The following is a 19595-nucleotide window of genomic DNA, read 5'->3' as shown; positions in this document are numbered from 1 at the left end:
GGGCCTTGGAACCAAACAGACCTGGGCTGGACTCCTGCTGCATGATATTGGACAAGGTACCTCAGCTATTTCTCCATCTGTAAAAAAGGGTGAAGATGGATCTTGTAAGTAAATATCCTTAATACAGATGTATATTTAGTCCATTTTTATCTCATAAAAGGCTAGGATTAGGCACATATAACACAGCTGTTGAGTGTATGTTCCTAAATTTAGGAAGAAAGGCAATACTCAAAGGTAAAACCTAACCACTGCCGAACCAGAAAACCACCATTTGCTTGGCATAAAGGAAAACTGATTTAAGGATAGAATTTTACTATTAAACTTTCACTCTCAAAGTACATGGCTGAGAAGAACGATGTTGTGGGCTCATCCTCTTATGCTGTGAAAGCCACTACTTTCTGTGGCAGAGCCAGTTTGAAACTTGATGATTCAAGGGAATTTCACATCTGGGTGTGGAAATGACCTTTGTGTAATGAATGATTCTGACAACTGTATTTCTGGCCCTTCCAAGTCAGGAAATCATGTCTCTGCTAGGGTGTGCTTGTGAAAAAAGAAATTCTGATTACATCAGCTATTGAGCTTGCATTTCCTGGAACTCTTGTAATATGCAACAATGACAATAGCAAAAACACCGCCAACATCTGCCATCTCTATTAAACATCTTCTTGATGCCAAATTCTATAGAAGACACTTCTTATATGATTCCATTTCATCATCACAACAACCTTGTACCATCCACCATTTAGAACTAAAAATATTGAGTCTTGGAAAAATTAAATAATGTGCCTGAGGTCATCTGCTAGTAATTGCCTGGGTTAGGATTTGTGTCCATAGCTGTGATTTAAAAGTCATCTTCTCATCATACCTTTGATAGCTCAGATCCTAGTCTCACCGTCCTTCAATCCTACAAATTTAGCAACAAAGAGGGTAGAACCAGGGTCATTATGGATGAATTTGGGGGCCACTTTCTTCTGCCCCAGGTTATTTCTTTTTAAAATTCCTAAGATGCGGACACATAAATTATTTCAGGGATAAAAGATGGTCTATTTCTTAGTATTCAAAAGTATATTAGAATTAGTGTTGGGAGACTTGGGTTCAAATTTAGGAACCACCTCTTAGTACTCTGTTCATAGAACATGTCACCTTCTCTCCTGATTTTCTTGTACATAGAAGAGAATAATACCACCTTCACAGAATATATAAGCAGAGCAGATGAAGAACTGGATTTTGTAAGTCAAGGTCTATACAGACGTAAATTGTCCTTTTATAACTCCACAGGGCAGCCTATTCTTTGCCCAGATCTTCAAGTGAGTCCAAGACAACCTTCTGTGTCCTGACCATATAGATGTTAAATAATAGATGATTTTTCACAGGACCCTAAGAGGACAGTCTCCACATCCCCAAATTTACATTTCTTTACAAACATTAACTAACCTCTGCCCTACCCTTCAGCTACCATAGCCTGCAGGAGCTGGGCCACCAAGCCTACCTTCCTTGGAGAACCTCGTTGTCATAGGAAGGGTCCTTCACACCCCTGCAGTGCCTGGCATAAACTGCTCCAAGAATGGCAGCACGTGAGTGGCTGGCTCAGTAATCATCAGGAAATAATCCCGGGTACCATGACTACATGGCTTATGCTGCCGTCCTGGAAGGGAGAAGAGCTGTTCAACATTTTCTACTAAATTACCTTGCTGGGAACTGAAACTCTGTAACCAATCTTCACGTTTCTGATCTTTCCCAGGTTTCATTTTTTCTCATCAGCCTTATTTTTCAATGCTGGACTCTCTTTGGTGGCTAAACTCTTAATTATATAGACGTAAAACTGCCCTTGCTAGAAAATATTCTAAATGCTTAATATTCTCTTTTGGGTCCTCTGTGGCAGAGCTGAGGTTTGTTTTCTAAAAAAGAGAAAACTGTGACAGAAAATAAGCAACTTACTCAAGGTCACTAGCTAAATCACTGTCACAGTAAGATCTGAAGCAGTGATTCTCATTGGGCTTCACATTTGAATCATCTTGAGTTTTCTGAAATCTTAATGCTCAGGCATACACTCCAGGACAATTACATCCAAATCTCTCAGTACAGAACTGGGAATCACTATTTTTTTAAGTTCCCAATGTGATTCTAACGTACATCCAAGTTTTAGGACCACTGACTTAAACATATGTTTCTCAAATTTTAATGTGCAAAGACATCACCTGAGGATTATGTTAAAGTGACGATTCTGATTCAGTAGGATGAAGGTGGGCAAGGGCTGAGATCTTAAATTTCTAACAAGCCCTAGGGGATGTCAGTGCTACTGGTCTAAGGACCACACTTAGAACAGCAAGGGTCAAAATAAGGGGCAATTCTCAAATTTTACTCCACATCTGAATCAATTAGGGAGTTTTGAAACTCTGGGTGTCTGGCCTGGACCCCATACCAACTAAATCAGACGCTCCAGGGATGGCACTCAGGTATCAGCCTGTTTTTAAACTTATCCAGTGATTCCAATGTGCGGCACATTTGTGAAACAGTGACTGAGGAATCCAGATCTCACTAATATCACATCTAGTTTCATCCAGAGGGTGGGAAGGATGAGCACAGAGGAATTCTAATTCACAGACCAAGTTCGTGTTAGAAGGAAAGTCAAGTCATGCCATGTATGAAAGGATCAAATGAACACAGAGCATATTTCACTTGGAGGAGAGTAGACCCATGGTGTGTGTGCCGGGAAAGAGAGATTTATAATCTCTGCCTTTATATACTCGGAATTGTTGGAAGGAAGAGGCAGTAGACTTGGACTCTATAATTTCAAAAGCTAGGTCTCAGATCAGTGGGAGAAGTTCCAGGGAAACAAGGTTAAGCTAAATATACGGAAATTCTGCCTACAAATTAGCTGTCCAAAAACAGAAAGTTTGACTTAGACAGCTGCACATATTCCTACATCGTGGAAAAGGCTGGGCAGGGAAGAATCCTTCACGACTCCTTTTATCCCTCCGCACCTTCCCACCCCGCCTCTGGTCCTGGTCAACATCTAATCCATTAGTCAATCTTGCCAGGCCTACTTTGGATCTATATACCTGATGCATCTACACCTGTTATGACTCTCCTCATAGAACCACCATCATTTCTTGCCTTGAATACTGGGGTAGCCCCTCAACCAGAATAGCCTCATAAATGGAATATCCCCCCAATTGGAACAGCCTCCCGAATAGGCTCCTAACTGGAATAACCTCTTAACTGGAATAGCCTCCCAACTCGAATAGGCCCCCAATAGGAAAAGCCTGTAAACACTAAATTTGCAAGCTGAAAAGTAACCCTGATGGTGAGTGTTTCCAGAAGCCTGGCCCTCAGGCATCCCTAAATCTCAATGCACACATGCCTACCAGCCTTGCATCTTACTCTATCCAGCATCCATTGCTGACTGACTTCTAGTTGTGTTTTCTCGAGATGGTCATTCCTCTGTGCACACTCAGGTCCTGGTTTCCTCAATGCAGGAAATTATGTTTGTCATTTTGTTTTCAACTATCAAGAAGCTTTCATCTAAACCTCTTTTTAGCGAGGGTTGTTTTCTGCTCATCTTATAAAAAAATGCAAATGTTCTCTCTGCATTATTTCTGTGCATACACCATCTCTTTGTGTGTGAAACTGCAGCTGCATTTCACCACTTCTCTAGCAGAGCCCTGGCTCACACTCCCAGCTGTTGCCTTCCACACGCTGGTTCTTTGGACTCTGCAATGCAGTAAAAGTTGTTTCTGTAATTGAACAGCTTCTGGTCTGTCCTGTTCTCACTGGACTATTAGGCTATCCTCTGCAGAGAAGCTGCTGGTGACACTGTTCCATTTCTAAGGTCTCTAGAAATATTTGCAGCAAATAGTATTTCTTTGGTTTAACAATTAACAGAGAGACAAGAACTTCAGAAGGTTGCATTTTATCTCTTGTATTCAGACATCTGTACTTGGAGACCTTAGCCAAGGCTATGCCTGAGGATGTTTACGCCCCCTTGCACAGCACACCCTGGATTCATCTTATCTCACATCAAATCTCTGCACTGAAGGACAAGAAGAATCTAAAATAATAAATTTGAAAAATTAATCTGAATTCTCACCTTGATAAAGTGGTTTTTCTCTCATACAGAGATAAAATGTTACAGTTAATACTGATCTATTACAAATAATGGAAAGACATAATTTGCCTTCCCTTAATTTTAGGGCAAGTAGAAAGGGGTTTGGAATCAGACATATTTGGATTTAGATCACAGCTCTGTTGCTTGCCAACCCTGTGACCTTGAGCATAATACTTAATCTTTCTGAGCCAAGGATTCTATATCACAGTAAGGGACTAATACAGCTCCAAGGGATGCATTAAAGCCTCCCTAAGGCTCTGGGGATCTGGCAGACATCAATAGACAAGAGTGGCTTCTGCAGCTGTAATTATTAGTGGTGGCAGGCTTTAGTGATACGGGTAGTGGTGGTGGTGGCAGTAGCATACAAGTATTTCATGTGCAGCTACTCAGATAAGTGACTGTGGACCTGGGATTTAAATTGACCTAAAAACTAAAAGTGTCCCAGTATATATACAATAGATGTAGATAATCAATCGACAAGGAACAGTAATTAGCAAATTCCTGAAGCATGGCTCTGCTTGCAGGGCCAACAGAAAGAACATCACCTGTGGGCTCAGGAGGCCACGTCATTAGGTGACAGTATTGGCTGCTGTGGCCCTTGTCTGAGCACAAGCACTTCTATGTCTCAGCCTGGAGGAGGACAGAGCGCAGGATGGGGTGGTGGCCTAGGTAGGGCCTCAGAAGTCCTGAATCAGGATCTCTGAGGTTGGAACTCTGCAGTCTGCTAAACTTCTTCACATGATTCCTATGCACACTCACTTTTTTTTTTTTAACATCTTTATTGGAGTATAATTGCTTTACAATGGTGTGTTAGTTTCTGCTTTATAACAAAGTGAATCAGCTATACATATGCATATATCCCCATATCTCCTCCCTCTTGCGTCTCCCTCCCACCCTCCATATTCCACCCCTCTAGCTGGTCAAAAACACTGAGCTGATCTCCCTGTGCTATGCGGCTGCTTCCCACTAGCTATCTATTTTACATTTGGTAGTGTATATATGTCCATGCCACTCTCTCACTTCGTCCCAGCTTACCCTTCCCCCTCCCCGTGTCCTCAAGTCCATTCTCTACGTCTGTATTTTTATTCCTGTCCTGCCCCTAGGTTCTTCAGAACCTTTTTTTTTTTTTTAGATTCCATATATATGTGTTAGCATACGGTATTTATTTTTCTCTTTCTGACTTACTTCACTCTGTATGACAGACTCTAGGTCCATCCACCTCACTACAAATAACTCAATTTCATTTCTTTTTATGGCTAAGTAATATTCCATTGAATATATGTGCCACATCTTCTTTATCCATTCCTCTGTCGATGGACACTTAGTTTGCTTCCATGTCCTGGCTATTGTAAATAGAGTTGCAATGAACATTGTGGTACATGACTCTTTTTTTGGTTTTTTTTTTTTTTGCGGTACGCGGGCCTCCCACTGCTGCGGCCCCTCCCCTTGCGGAGCACAGGCTCCGGACGCGCAGGCTCAGCGGCCATGGCTCACGGGCCCAGCCGCTCCGCGGCACGTGGGATCCTCCCGGACCAGGTCATGAACCCGCGCCCCCTGCATCGGCAGGCGGATCCCCGACCACTGTGCCACCAGGGAAGCCCTACATGACTCTTTCTGAATTACGGTTTTCTCAGGGTATATGCCCAGTAGTGGGATTGCTGGGTCGTATGGTAATTCTGTTTTTAGTTTTTTAAGGAACCTCCATACTGTTCTCCATAGTGGCTGTGTCAATTGACATTCCCACCAACAGTGCAGGAGGGTTCCCTTTTCTCCATACCCTCTGCAGCGTTTGTTGTTAGTTGCAACTAGCCCAATGCCTGTCTCATAATAGGTAATCAATAAATATCTGTGGACTCATGAATGAGCTAAAATAAGTTAATACCATATAACTGTCACTAAACCCACCTTACAAATGAGAAAACTGAGGCTCAGCGTCTGAGCTCAAGGTCAAGATCCGGTTTTGATAGCTTGAGAGTGCCTGAACCAGTTCCCACAGGTATGTTTGACTCCCAAGCCCATGTGCTGTCTACCTCACAACACTGTGCCTCTTTCAGCTTCAGGTAGGAACACACTCGTTAATAAGGTATTCGGCAGGCATCGACCCTCTTTCTCCTAATCTTTCCACATAAAAATCGAGACAAATGTCTTTTGATGTCCATATTAGAATCTTATAAGTTTTGGCTGGGCCTGCCACTATTATCAGATCAAGAGGCATTATAAAAGGGAACCAAATTTATTACTGGATTATTTTCTCTGGTGCCTTCCTGATTAAGTTAAGGAATGAAAACTAGATTTTAAAATAGAAAGAGATCAAAGTAAGAACAGTTGTATAAAGCGTCCATCAAGGAGACACCGTAAGAGCAGAAAACCATTTTGTAGCTTAGAAATGAAGCATCACACACATAAGCAGAACCTGCAGGAAGAACTCTGGAGAGTTCAGAAGAAACACTGACAGTCCACAGAATCCAGATGACCGAGAAACAAGAGCCTGGAACTGGCTGTCAGACGACTTGAGTGAGCTCCGGATCCTCCTCGGTCACGATGATAAAACCCACAGAACAACTTAGTCCTGAGAACTAAACGATACGCTCTATTTGGAAAATGCTGGTAAAAGCCTTCATAAATATGAAAAGTGGAAGGCTGACAAAACAAACCTTGGGAAATGACCATGATATTTCATTGGATCGACCTATCTCATAAGAAGCCCGTGACATGTTTGAATAGAGACAACCAAAGGGTACAAAGAATCCTGACATTTGATTACCTGGGACCAGTGAAGCCCAGGTAAGCCTGCAATGTTTCTAACAACCGTTTCAGGTTTGGTTACTGCAGACTCTGCCTGCTCTAGAAAATAATCTTCACAGAATCTATCACCCTCGCTATTAGCTTTAACTGCAGCTTCAAAAGCCATTGGTGTCCTTTGCAGCAAAAACTTAGATTAAGCAATTTATCGGCAGAAGACAATGTCTAATTTGCACATAACTGATGGCAGGAAAATGAACGATGCGTTCATAACATTTCAGCTGACTCTGCAGTACAGCTCAGCTTTTTTTAAACTTTCTTCAAAATTTAAAGGAAAAGAAATACAAGTACAGTGATTTCACTGCCTGTAGACATGACTTTTTGCCCTGTACTCAAAGCTCTGCGTAGTCTGGCTCCAACTTGACATTCTAGCTTCACCTGCAAGGAATTCACCGGCAGAATTACTTATACATGGTACCGTAGGCACATCTTTTGCTTTCCCAGCTCTACAAAATAATCCTCATGGAATCTATTAACCTTGCTATTAGCTGTAACAGCAGCTTCAAAGCCTTCCCTTTAATTCACCTGCTCATGAATTCATTCATTCTTCATTCATAAATGAGTCCCTTTCTGGTGCTAGGACCTGGGACTATCTTGATGAATGTGACAGACAGGAATCCTCACCTCAGAGGCTATATAGCCCAACAGGCAACTACTGCGAACGTATGCTAAGTGCCTCGCTCCCCAATTTCCATCAGTTAATATCCTGCCTCTCTTTTCCAAATGTTACTTCTTCCTTGAAGTCTTTTCTCACCTCTCCAGTGGGGTCAACCTTTCCTACTTGCTTTGTGAGTCCCCTGACATTTCATAGCTGCCACTTATTAGGCACTATGCGGTTAGTGCTGGAATAAGTGCTGTGGACAGGTTACAGGATTTAATTTTCAAAATAACACTATGAGGTAGATAGTGTATGAACCTCAGGTTTACAGATGATGAAACTGAGGCTTGGAGACTCACTCTGCCCAACATTACTCAGCTTTAAGCAATGAAGCCAGGCTTCAAACCCAGGCAGTCTGACCCCAGCACTTGGGCATTTCATCATTATGGTTTTCTGCCCACACACTTAATCATATTCATTTTTCTTGTCTCCCCCCAGCCTTTAGACCATAGGCTGAGAGTTTCCTGAAGGCAGGGTCTATGTCTCATTCACCTCTCATTCTACCCTGCCCATCATACCCCACCTCCATGCTGACATGTCCCAGCGGGACTGAACACTGAGTCAATATTTGTTGGATTTAACTGAATTCTGTGGATACCCAATTTAAATTCTATGATGTATCCTTGAACCATCTAGATGAACTTTTAAGTTCTTATAACACATTAGCTTATTTTGTACTTCAATATTTTTTGGTTTCATTTGCATAAACTCCTTAGTGTTTGCGTCTCCAGATAGTTTATCATGCCAGAAAGCTAGCTGAGTTTGCTTTTATTCATGCATCTACCATTATAGAAAGTGGGGAGAGAATCTGATTTTCCAGGAGGGTGAAAAGCATTTCAGAGAATAGGTGGGTCTACTAAAGATGCTGCTGGCTTTTGCCAGGAGGGCACAACACGGGAAATGCTTTGAGCAGAGGTCTCTGCAGACTCACCTTTCTCAGTGACAACCCTGGGATGGCTGCCGCTGTTACCACCATCAGAGGCCTAAGCTCAGGACCCGGCCTGAAATACAGCCACATTTTCCCTCTTAGCCATTCTCAGCACAAATGCTTTGCGGAAAGTATTTGGCAGCATTTGTAAGTCTAAAAGCAGGAGAGTAATTTGGACATTGATCTTGTATAATAACACATGATCTCCAACCAAGGCCTGCACTGAGACAGAAGAGGTGTAGCTCCCAATAACTACACAGACAATTTAGGAAACTATTTCCCATGGAAGAAGACGGTGCAGGTGCTGAGGTCCTATGCAATACCACCACTCTTCAGATTTAAGCAGAACTGTGTAAAATACAGCATTTTATACACAAATATGATGTAAGTATAAGCTTCCTGGATCACTGGATTTAAATTCTTACAGGTACTAAAATGATCTGGTTATTGGCAATACAAATAGGTAGGCTGTCCTCTAAGCAGAGAGAGGAAGGAAAAGAATGTGCTCAGAGGAAGGGATATTGAAGCATTAAATTGATTACTGAATAACTATATTATTTTATTTTCAGTGTTCTGTATATGTTATTTCCTGCCTGGAATTCTTCAGGACTTAGCTCTGTGAAGACATTCATAAGATCCTGCCTTACTCCCTAGAGAGTATCTCTGGTAACTGTTTACCAAAAACTCGTAGCAGGTTTTCTTTGGCGAGAGGGATTGGACCTCTGAGCCAAATGTATGAAAAAGAGATTTATTTCTCATTGGATATTCTTTTGTTTACAGATTAACTATTTAAAATAGAATTTAGGGGAAAAACATAAGTAAAATAAAAAAAAAGGTGTCTGAGCTACTAGTTTACTGTAAGTAAGGAATGAAGGAGCAGGCACTTTGTAAACCGCCCAGAAGCTTCCTTCCACTCACCTACCCCAACCCAGAGGTCAGTTTTTCTTTCTTCAGAAGGCACTGAGCAAAGCAATATTAAGCAAGGAAACAGCAAATAAAGAGGGAGTTCTTTTAAAAAAAAAAAAAAAATCTGTAGTTTGGTTATATATAAAGTTATATGTAGGGGCTTCCCTGGTGGCGCAGTGGTTGAGAGTCCTCCTGCCGATGCAGGGGACGCGGGTTCGTGCCCCGGTCCAGGAGGATTCCACATGCCGTGGAGCGGCTGGGCCCGTGAGCCATGGCCGCTGAGCCTGCGCGTCCGGAGCCTGTGCTCCGCAACGGGGGAGGCCACGACAGTGAGAGGCCCGCGTAACGCAAAAAAAAAAAAAAAAAAGTTATATGTAAAGCTCTTATATGAGAGCAGAGTTTATGAAATCTAAAATTCACAAAGAACAGAAGTCACTTTTTACCCAGATTAAAATAGTGGGTCAAGCTTCTTCAAGATGGCGGACGAGGAAGACGCGGAGAACACCTTCCTCCCCACAAATACATCAGAAATACACCTACGTGTGGAACAACTCCTACAGAACACCTATTGAACGCTGGAGGAAGGCCTCAGACCTCCCAAAAGGCAAGAAACCCCCCCACGTACCTGGGTAGGGCAAAAGAAAAAAGAATAAACAGAGACAAAAGAATAGGGACTGTACCTGCACCAGTGGGAGGGAGCCGTGAAGGAGGAAAGGTTCCCACACACTAGGAAGCCCCTTCGCGGGCGGAGACTGCGGGTGGCGGACGGGTAAGCTTCGGAACCGCAGAGGAGAGCGCAGCAACAGGGGTGCGGAGAGCAAAGCGGGGAGATTCCCGCACAGAGGATCAGAGCCGACCGGCATTCACCAGGCCGAGAGGCTTGTCTGCTCACCCGCCGGGGCGGGCAGGGCCGGGAGTTGAGGCTTGGGCTTCGGTCGGAGCGCAGGGAGAGGAGTGGGATTGGCGGCGTGAACACAGCCTGCAGGGGGTTAGTGCGCCACCGCTAGCTGGGAGGGAGCCCGGGAAATGGTCTGCAGCTGCCGAAGAGACGAGACTTTTTCTTTCCCCTTTGTTTCCTGGTGCGAGAGGGGAGGGGATTAAGACCGCCTCTTAAAGGAGCCCCAGGGACGGGCGCAAGCCGCGGCTAAAAGCGCGGACCCCAGAGACAGGCATGAGACGGTAAGGCTGCTGCTGCCGCCACCAAGAAGCCTGTATGCGAGCACAGTCACTATCCACACCTCCCCTCCGGGGAGCCTGTGCAGCCCGCCACTGCCAGGGTCCCGGGATCCAGGGACAACTTCCCCGGGAGAACGCACAGTGCGCCTCAGGCTGGTGCAACGTCACGCAGGCCTCTGCCGCCGCAGGCTCGCCCCGCATCCGTACCCCTCCCTCCCCCCGGCCTGAGTGAGCCAGAGCCCCCGAATCAGCGGCTTCTTTAACCCCGTCCTCTCTGAGCGAAGAACAGACGCCCTCAGGCAACCTACACGCAGAGGCGGGGCCAAATCCAAAGCTGAGCCCCGGGAGCTGTGCGAACAAAGAAGAGAAAGGGAAATCTCTTCCAGCAGCCTCAGGAGCAGCGGATTAAAGCTCCACAATCAACTTGATGTACCTGCATCTGTGGAATACATGAATAGACAACAAATCATCCCAAATTCAGGAGGTGGACTTTGGGAGCAACGATATATATTTTTTCCCCCTTTTTCTCTTTCTGAGTGTGTATGTGTAGGCTTCTGTGTGTGATTTTGTCTGTATAGCTTTGCTTTTACCATTTTTCCTAGGGTTCTGTCTGTCCATTTTATGTTTTTTGTTTTTATTACTTTAAAATTTTTTAATAATTATTCTTTAATAACTTTATTTTATCTTCTTTCTTTCTTTCTTTCTATTTTTTCTCCCTTTATTCTGAGCCGTGTGGATGAAAGGCTCTTGGTGCTGCAGCCAGGCATCAGGACTGTGCCTCTGAGGTGGGAGAGCCAAGTTCAGGACACTGGTCCACAAGAGACCTCTCAGCTCCACGTAATATCAAACAGTAAAAATCTCCCAGAGATCTCCATCTCAAGGCCAAGACCCAGCTCCACTCAACGACCAGCAAGCTACAGTGCTGGACACCCTATGCCAAACAACTAGCAAGACAGGAACACAACCCCATGCATTAGCAGAGAGGCTGCCTAAAATCATAATAAAGCCACAGACACCCCAAAGCACACCACCAGACATGGACCTGCCCACCAGAAATACAAAATCCAGCCTCATCCACCAGAACACAGGCACTAGTCCCCTCCACCAGGAAGCCTACACAACCCACTGAACCAGCCTTAGCCACTGGGGACAGACAACAAAAACAACAGGAACTGGGCTTCCCTGGTGGCGCAGTGCTTAAGAACCCGCCTGCCAATGCAGGGGACACGGGTTCGAGCCCTGGTCCAGGAAGATCCCACATGCCGCAGAGCAACTAAGCCCGTGAGCCACAACTACTGAGCCTGCGCTCTAGAGCCCACGAGCCACAACTACTGAGCTCACGTGCCACAACTCCTGAAGCCCGCGCGCCTAGAGCCTGTACTCCACAACAAGAGAAGCCACCGCAACGAGAAGCCCGCGCTCTGCAACGAAGAGTAGCCCCCGCTCTCGGCAACTAGAGAAAGCCCACACACAGCAACAAAGACCCAATGCAGCCAAAAATAAAACAAATAAATAAATAAATTTATTAAAAAAAAAAAAAACAGGAACTACGAACCTGCAGCCTGCGAAAAAGAGACCCCAAACACAGTAAGTTAAGCAAAATGAGAAGACAGAGAAACACACAGCAGATGAAGGAGCAAGGTAAAAATCGACCAGACCTAAAAAATGAAGAGGAAATAGGCAGTCTACCTGAAAAAGAATTCAGAATAATGATAGTAAAGATGATCCAAAATCTTGGAAATAGATTACAGAAAATACAAGAAATGTTTAGCAAGTACCTAGAAGAACTAAAGAGCAAACAAACAGTGATGAACAACACAATAAATGAAATTAAAAATTCTCTAGAAGACATCAGTAGCAGAATAACTGAGGCAGAAGAACAAACGGATAAGTGACCTGGAAGATAAAATAGTGGAAATAACTACTGCAGAGCAGATTAAAGAAAAAAGAATGAAAAGAATTGAGGACAGTCCCAGAGATCTCTGGGACAACATTAAACGCACCAACATTCGAATTATAGGGGTCCCAGAAGAAGAAGAGAAAAAGAAAGGGACTGAAAAAATATTTGAAGGGATTATAGTTGAAAACTTCCCTAACATGGGAAAGGAAATAGTTAATCAAGTCCAGGAAGCACAGAGAGTCCCATACAGGATAAACCCAAGGAGAAACACGCCAAGACACATATTAACCAACTATCAAAAATTAAATACAAAGAAAAAATATTAAAAGCAGCAAGGGAGAAACAACAAACACACAAGGGAATACCCATAAGGTTAACAGCTGATCTTTCAACAGAAACTCTGCAAGCTTGAAGGGAGTGGCAGGACATATTTAAAGTGATGAAGGAGAAAAACCTACAACCAAGATTACTCTACCCAGCAAGGATCTCATTTAAATTTGATGGGGAAATTAAAACCTTTACAGACAAGCAAAAGCTAAGAGAATTCAGCACCACCAAACCAGCTTTACAACAAATGCTAAAGGAACTTCTCTAGGCAGAAAACACAAAAGAAGGAAAAGACCTACAATAAGAAACCCAAAACAGTTAAGAAAATGGTAATACGAACATACATATCGATAATTACCTTAAATGTAAATGAATTAAATGTGCCAACCAAAAGACATAGACTGGCTGAATGGATACAAAAACAAGACCCATATATATGCTGTCTACAAGAGACCCACTTCAGACCTAGAGACACATACAGACTGAAAGGGAATGCATTTCGCATTTTTAACAATAATTTTCTGAAATCAATTGCAATAATTGGAGACACCTCAGAACAGAAAGCCACTAAGAAAGCCATTAGAAGAAGAAGGTAAAAAGGAAGGGGAAGCAGGAAGCCAGAGCCTGTGTTCCTTGATTCTGTTTTCTGAAGCAGAAGCATCCTCAGCCAACACCTACTGAAGACACGTCCACCCTTTGGTGACTGATCATTTACCAAATTATTACCTTATAAGTTATCCAGCTCTCAATACTATGCGGTTGGCCAAAAGTTTTGTTCATTTTTTCCCATAAGATGGCTGTAGTAGCACTTAGTTGTCTTTTAACTTCATTCGAAACAATTTTGTTAGATCGTATGTGACAGCTGTCATATCAGTGTACATTTTAAAAAAAGACATCAAAATTGGGGAATTTTTGTGTAGCCATTTTAATAATGAAGATTGGGGAAAAAAGCAACATTTTCAGCATATTATGCTTTATTATTTCAAGAAAGGTTAAAGACACACCGAAACGCAAAAAAAGATTTGTGCAGTGTATGGAGAAGGCGTTGTGACTGATCGAACATGTCAAAAGTGGTTTGCGAAGTTTCGTGCTGGAGATTTCTCGCTGGACGATGCTCCATGGTCGGGTAGACCTGTTGAAGTTGATAGCAATCAAATCGAGACATTAACTGAGAACAATCAACCTTATACCATGCAGGAGATAGCCAACATACTCAGAATATCCAAATCAAGAGCTGAAAATCATTTGCACCATTTTGGTTATTTTAATTGCTTGGATGTTTGGGTTCCACGTAAGTTAAGCAAAAAAAAACCATTCTTGACTGTATTTCTGCATGCAGTTCTCTACTGAAATGTAATGAAAACATTCCATTTTTAAAACAAATTGTGACAGGCAATGAAAAGTGGATACTGTACAATAATGTGGAATGGAAGAGATCGTGGGGCAAGCAAAATGAACCACCACCAACCACACCAAAGTCCGGTCTTCATCCAAAGAAGGTTGTGTATATGGTGGGATTGGAAGGGAGTCCTCTATTATGAGCTCCTTCTGGAAAACCCAACAGTTAATTCCAACAAGTACTGCTCCCAGTTAGACCAACTGAAAGCAGCACTCAACGAAAAGCATCCAGAATTAGTCAACAGAAAATGCATAATCTTCCATCAGGATAACGCAAGACCACATGTTTCTCTGATGAACAGGCAAAAACTGTTATAGCTTGGCTGGGAAGTTCTGATTCATCCTCCATATTCAGCAGACACTGCAACTTTGGATTTCCATTTATTTCGGTCTTTACAGAATTTTCTTAATGGAAAAAATTTAAATTCCCTGGAAGACTGTAAAAGGCACCTGGAACAGTTCTTTGCTCAAAAAGATAAGTTTTGGGAAAATGGAATTATGAAGTTGCCTGAAAAATGTCAGAAGGTAATGGAACAAAAGAGTGAATAGGCTATTCAATAAAATTCTTGGTGAAAATGAAAATGTGTCTTTTATCTTTACTTAAAAACCGAAGACACTTTCTGGCCAGCCCGATATATGGGATTCATCTTCAGATGTGGGCTTCCTCACTCCTTTCTCCAGTGGAAGCAGCTGCTCAGTATCAGGAAATGAACCCACAGACCTCTCACCAGTTTGATCCCATCACTGCATCTGGACTTCCCAATTTTTTTTTTTTTTTTTTTTTTTTGGTATTCTTCATGACTGATCCAGCAAGTCGTGCTTAGGTATCTACTGTAGAGAAATTCTTGAGCATGTACACCAGAAAATATGCCTAAGAAAGTTCATAACTACTGCTGAATTGCCCCCCCCACAATTAATATGTTGAAGTTCTAACCCCCAGTACCGAAGAATGTGACCTTATTTTGAAATAAGGTTGTTGCATATGTTATTAGTTAAGATGAGGTCATACTGGACTAGGGTGGACCCCTAAACCAATATGACTGCTATCCTTAAAAAGAGAATGCCATGTGAAGAGACAGACATGTGCACAGAGAGAACACTGTGCAAAGACTGAAGTTATATTGCCATAAGCCAAGCAATTACCAGAAGCTCAGAGAGAGGCCTGGAACAGATCCTTCTCAGAGTGAGCATGGCCCTGCCAGCACTTTGATTTTGAACTTCTGTCCTTCAGCACTGTGAGATGACAAATTCCTTTTGATCCAAGCCACCCAGTTGTGCTACCTTGTTATGGCCACCCTAGCAAACCAATACAGGCTGATATTCAGTATGCACTGGTACAGCTGACTGGTTGTCAAAATATTGAAGTAATTTTCTTCCAGTTGGTACACAGACATGGCCTCACTGTTGTTTTAGGCACCCCTGGCCTCCCTGTCTACCCTAACCCATTTCTTGGGACCCGTGGGCTTTCCCCATGATGCAAAACCTAAAGTCCCTCACGGACTCAACGAACTACATCATTAGGGCTGCAACAACCTACTCAAGCCAGATTACTCTCTTCCTGCAAGAAAGGCAAAAGAACATACCTGTTCTCAGCTTATCACTTCCTCATTGCACCTTAAGCCAAGGTCAAATCCTCTTCACATTATAAGGATATTACCAATAAGCTCTCTGAAGAAAAGGTAAATGATTACATATTAACCATCATGGAGGTGTAATAAATGTTCCAAAATCTATGCAATTCTCTGTGGCTCCTGGTTTCTATCTAAAAGGAGATCCTCTGGTTGAGGATGGGTTAAACTCACCTAAAGAGCTAATAACGTATTCCTAACTTCTATACATTCAATGCCTTCTAATCTCAAGTGGCATTTTCTATCTCTGCTTTCTTCAGGCCCCCACAGGAACTATTCCCACATAGAATCCCTTCACCAAGGGACACGGGACATACAATGCTACCCCTGCTTCCAGACATCTATGGAAAGCAACAGATGGAGTTGCTACCTCTGTTAAGCTGAAGCAAGGAGACTGTGATGCCACCTGACACATAAATGAAATGCCACAGGCTACACCTTCGTTGCAGGTAGCGCTCTCAGGACCTGATGTGATCCTGTGACCTCACCACACTAGATCTATCAACAGCTCACTGTGCTCTAAGGGGAAAATACTTTGTAGACATGATGTTGTATGAAGTCACTACTGCTTAGTTGAAATAGTCACCCGTGCAGGCCTGAGATAATACTTGTCTTGGAAGGATACAGATGTAAAACTACAGTTTTAATAGAGGCCCTGACTTTCTGGAAAGAGTATGTTTCAGAACCTGTATTCATGCATCTCAGTTGCCATGGATACAGGCAGCTGTGTGGATATGAAGCTAGCTCTTAAGGTAAGCAGCTAAAGAAGACCTGTGATTAAAGCAGAGCTCAGCCTGCCTAACGAGTAATAATAGACCCTAAATCCAATACTTCAGCTGTTTGAGGGAACTGCCAATGTAGTTTCTTTGCTTCCGATAACATTCCTTAAGTTGTATTTGTTGCATGAATAAATTAATGAATTAAAAGTTCATTTAACGGGTATTAAGTGAGAGCTTTTATGTGACAGGCATTACACCAAGAGGCAGAGATGTAAAGATGAATAAAATATGGTTTCTGCCCTCAAAGGTCTCACTCTTTACTGAAGAAGGAAGGTATACATTATGGTAAGTTTTTAAATTGGCAAGCTTAATATACTACAAGAAAAACCATTCCTGGGAGGATAGGGCAGTGCCAGGGGAGGCTACATAGATGGGGGACTCTTTTAAAGCTGAATCCTAATGGATCAGTCGGCTTGGCTCCAATAGATTTGAAGATCAAGGGCTTTCCCAGCAGAAGGAAGATTATGTGGAAAATATAGAGTCATGAAAGAGCAAGAATGTTAGGGGACTGCAAGGGCTATTTCTCAAAGACAAACAGTTCACCATTCCTCAAGTACTAATCAGTAGTCACTCCACTATCTGGCAATCATAATCATGCAGAACATGGCCACAAATCTGCAAAGGTCTCCTCTTCACTGGGGCAAACTATGACAAAGCCCATGCTCTTGATTTCTTGGTGGAATAGAGGCACCATCTTCACATCTGGCAGAGTAAATGCTTCATGTGACATCAAGTTTACTCACTTAACAAACACAGTTTTCAGTAGTCTTTTGAGAACGTACCCAAGGAGAAATATTAGCTGAGAATAAGAAAAATAATCAGAAAAATGCAGAAATCTAGTAATCACTGTACTAACCCCCTGTCCCCCCCCCCCCAATAAAAGCACATCCAGCTACCAGAGTACTCACACATAGCAGGAAAGTATAATAATTAATATGATGATCCCTCTAGTCAAGGGAACTAGTTAAGATTCCGAGTCTGCTGCTTGTTAACTTGTGATGACGCTACAAAATTTCTCACCAAAATCACTTAAACATTAAAAAGTCTTGCTTCCTCAAGGTGTTAGTTTCTACTAACATTTTTTTTTATTTTTAAAATAATTTTTTAAATAATGTGTTTTATTTAGGCCACTATATCCAAAATGTTACTGTTTCAACATGTAATCAATATTAAAATTTGTGGTCTTTTGTATTTTTTTTTATTGAAGTTATAGTTGATTTACAATGTGATGCCAATCTCTGTCCTACAGCAACATTACTCAGTTATACTTATATACATTCTTTTTTTAATATTCTTTTCCATTATGGTTTATCCCAGGTGATTGGATATAGTTCCCTGTGCTATACAGTAGGACCTTGTTGTTTATCTATTCTAAATGTAATAGTCTGCATCTACCAAACCCAAACTCCCAGTCTGTCCCTCTCCCTCCCCCTCTCCCCGTTGGCAACCACAAGTCTGGTCTCTATGTCTGTGAGTCTGTTTCTGTTTTGTAGATTCCACATATCAGTGATATCCTATGGTATTTGTCTTTCTCTTTCTGACTTACTTCACTTAGTATGATAATCTCTAGTTGCATCCATGTTGCAAATGGCATTACTTTGTTCTTTTTTATGGCTGTCTACTCATTTTTTAATTTATATGGCATTATCTATTATATTTCTGAAAGGCCTGTGTGGAAAACTGAGATATCAGTATACTTTAACTTATCTGATGATTAGTGAAGCAGACGTTGGCTTCTTATCCTACGATTCTTTTGTGTGATGAACAAGGTCATTAAGTTAATTTAGAAGATAGTCTGACTAGTTGAAATACATATTTTATTTAGATAGAAAGGAAAAGAAATATTATTCCGACAGGCTTCATATTGAAAATCAAGTGAAAGAATTAAGTAGGATTACAAAACAGATGAAACTATACTTGAAATATTGGAAGAAGGCTGTTCTTGTAGGATCAGGGGCTGGGAGTTAGGCTAACAGAAGGTTTTGATTGTCCTTACACATTTCTGCAAAGATGCAGAAAAGCACAAACATATGCAATACTAATCACACACAACAAATCCATCACAGCTAGTACCTGGCTTATCCTAAAGAAAAACAGAACTGCATCTCAACTCTACTACCTGCTAAATTGTAACAAATTTGAGAGCTTGTCTTATTCTGAATCACTGTTTAATCTCTCGAAATTGATTTATCTATCTAGCTTTCAGAACCCAGCTTACCTTTGAAATTCAAATGAAGCAAGTGTGTATAAATGTATGAGTCTTTTCTTTCTTATAGGAGTCTAGAGAGCAAAGATAACACCTGTGAGTCCTGTTGCTGTTTTTGCTCTCCCAATTTTATAGGCCTTTGTGAGATTAGAAATCACATATGATAAGTGCTGGCACATATACGTAGTCAGTAAATAGTGACTTGTTATTCTAAGCATTTAAAGCTCCAGGAAAGAATTCCCATCTTAAATTGTCTTTCTACAGGAGGAGATCATTAGAGAGCATTTCTGATTTAAAAATAACTACATAACTCTTCTTCAGTTAAAAACCTGACTCATTACTCAAGTTGCAAATAATGCCTTCAAAGATTTTTGTTTTCTGTAATGACAAGACTTTCTGCTCAGAAGCAGATCTGCCATGAAGTTTAATCTTCCAGGGCTCTCACTTGCACAGATCCCTTCAAGCCTCTGGAAAAGGCAAGCAATGTATTCAGTCAGTTATGTGATTTTATAAAATTTGCCGAATAAATGTGTTTTAGCAGCAGACAGTTAAGGCCCCTGACTTTCTACTTTACTCTTTCTCTCTGTCACACTTTCCCTCCTGTCAGGTACAGAGTACCTGCAGGCATTTTTGGTATCTGGCCAAAGAATAGTTGAATTTGAAATACATTTAGTTGGGTTTTAAAGAAAAGTATTGATGTGTTTTGCTATCACTTCCATGCATAAATAAGTCACTGATAGCTGTCATGTGTAGAAATGTCTTCTACAGATACCACTATC

This window comes from Pseudorca crassidens, chromosome 14 (assembly GCF_039906515.1).
Source record: "Pseudorca crassidens isolate mPseCra1 chromosome 14, mPseCra1.hap1, whole genome shotgun sequence".
NCBI lineage: Eukaryota > Metazoa > Chordata > Mammalia > Artiodactyla > Delphinidae > Pseudorca > Pseudorca crassidens.
This window is presented reverse-complemented; position numbering follows the sequence as displayed.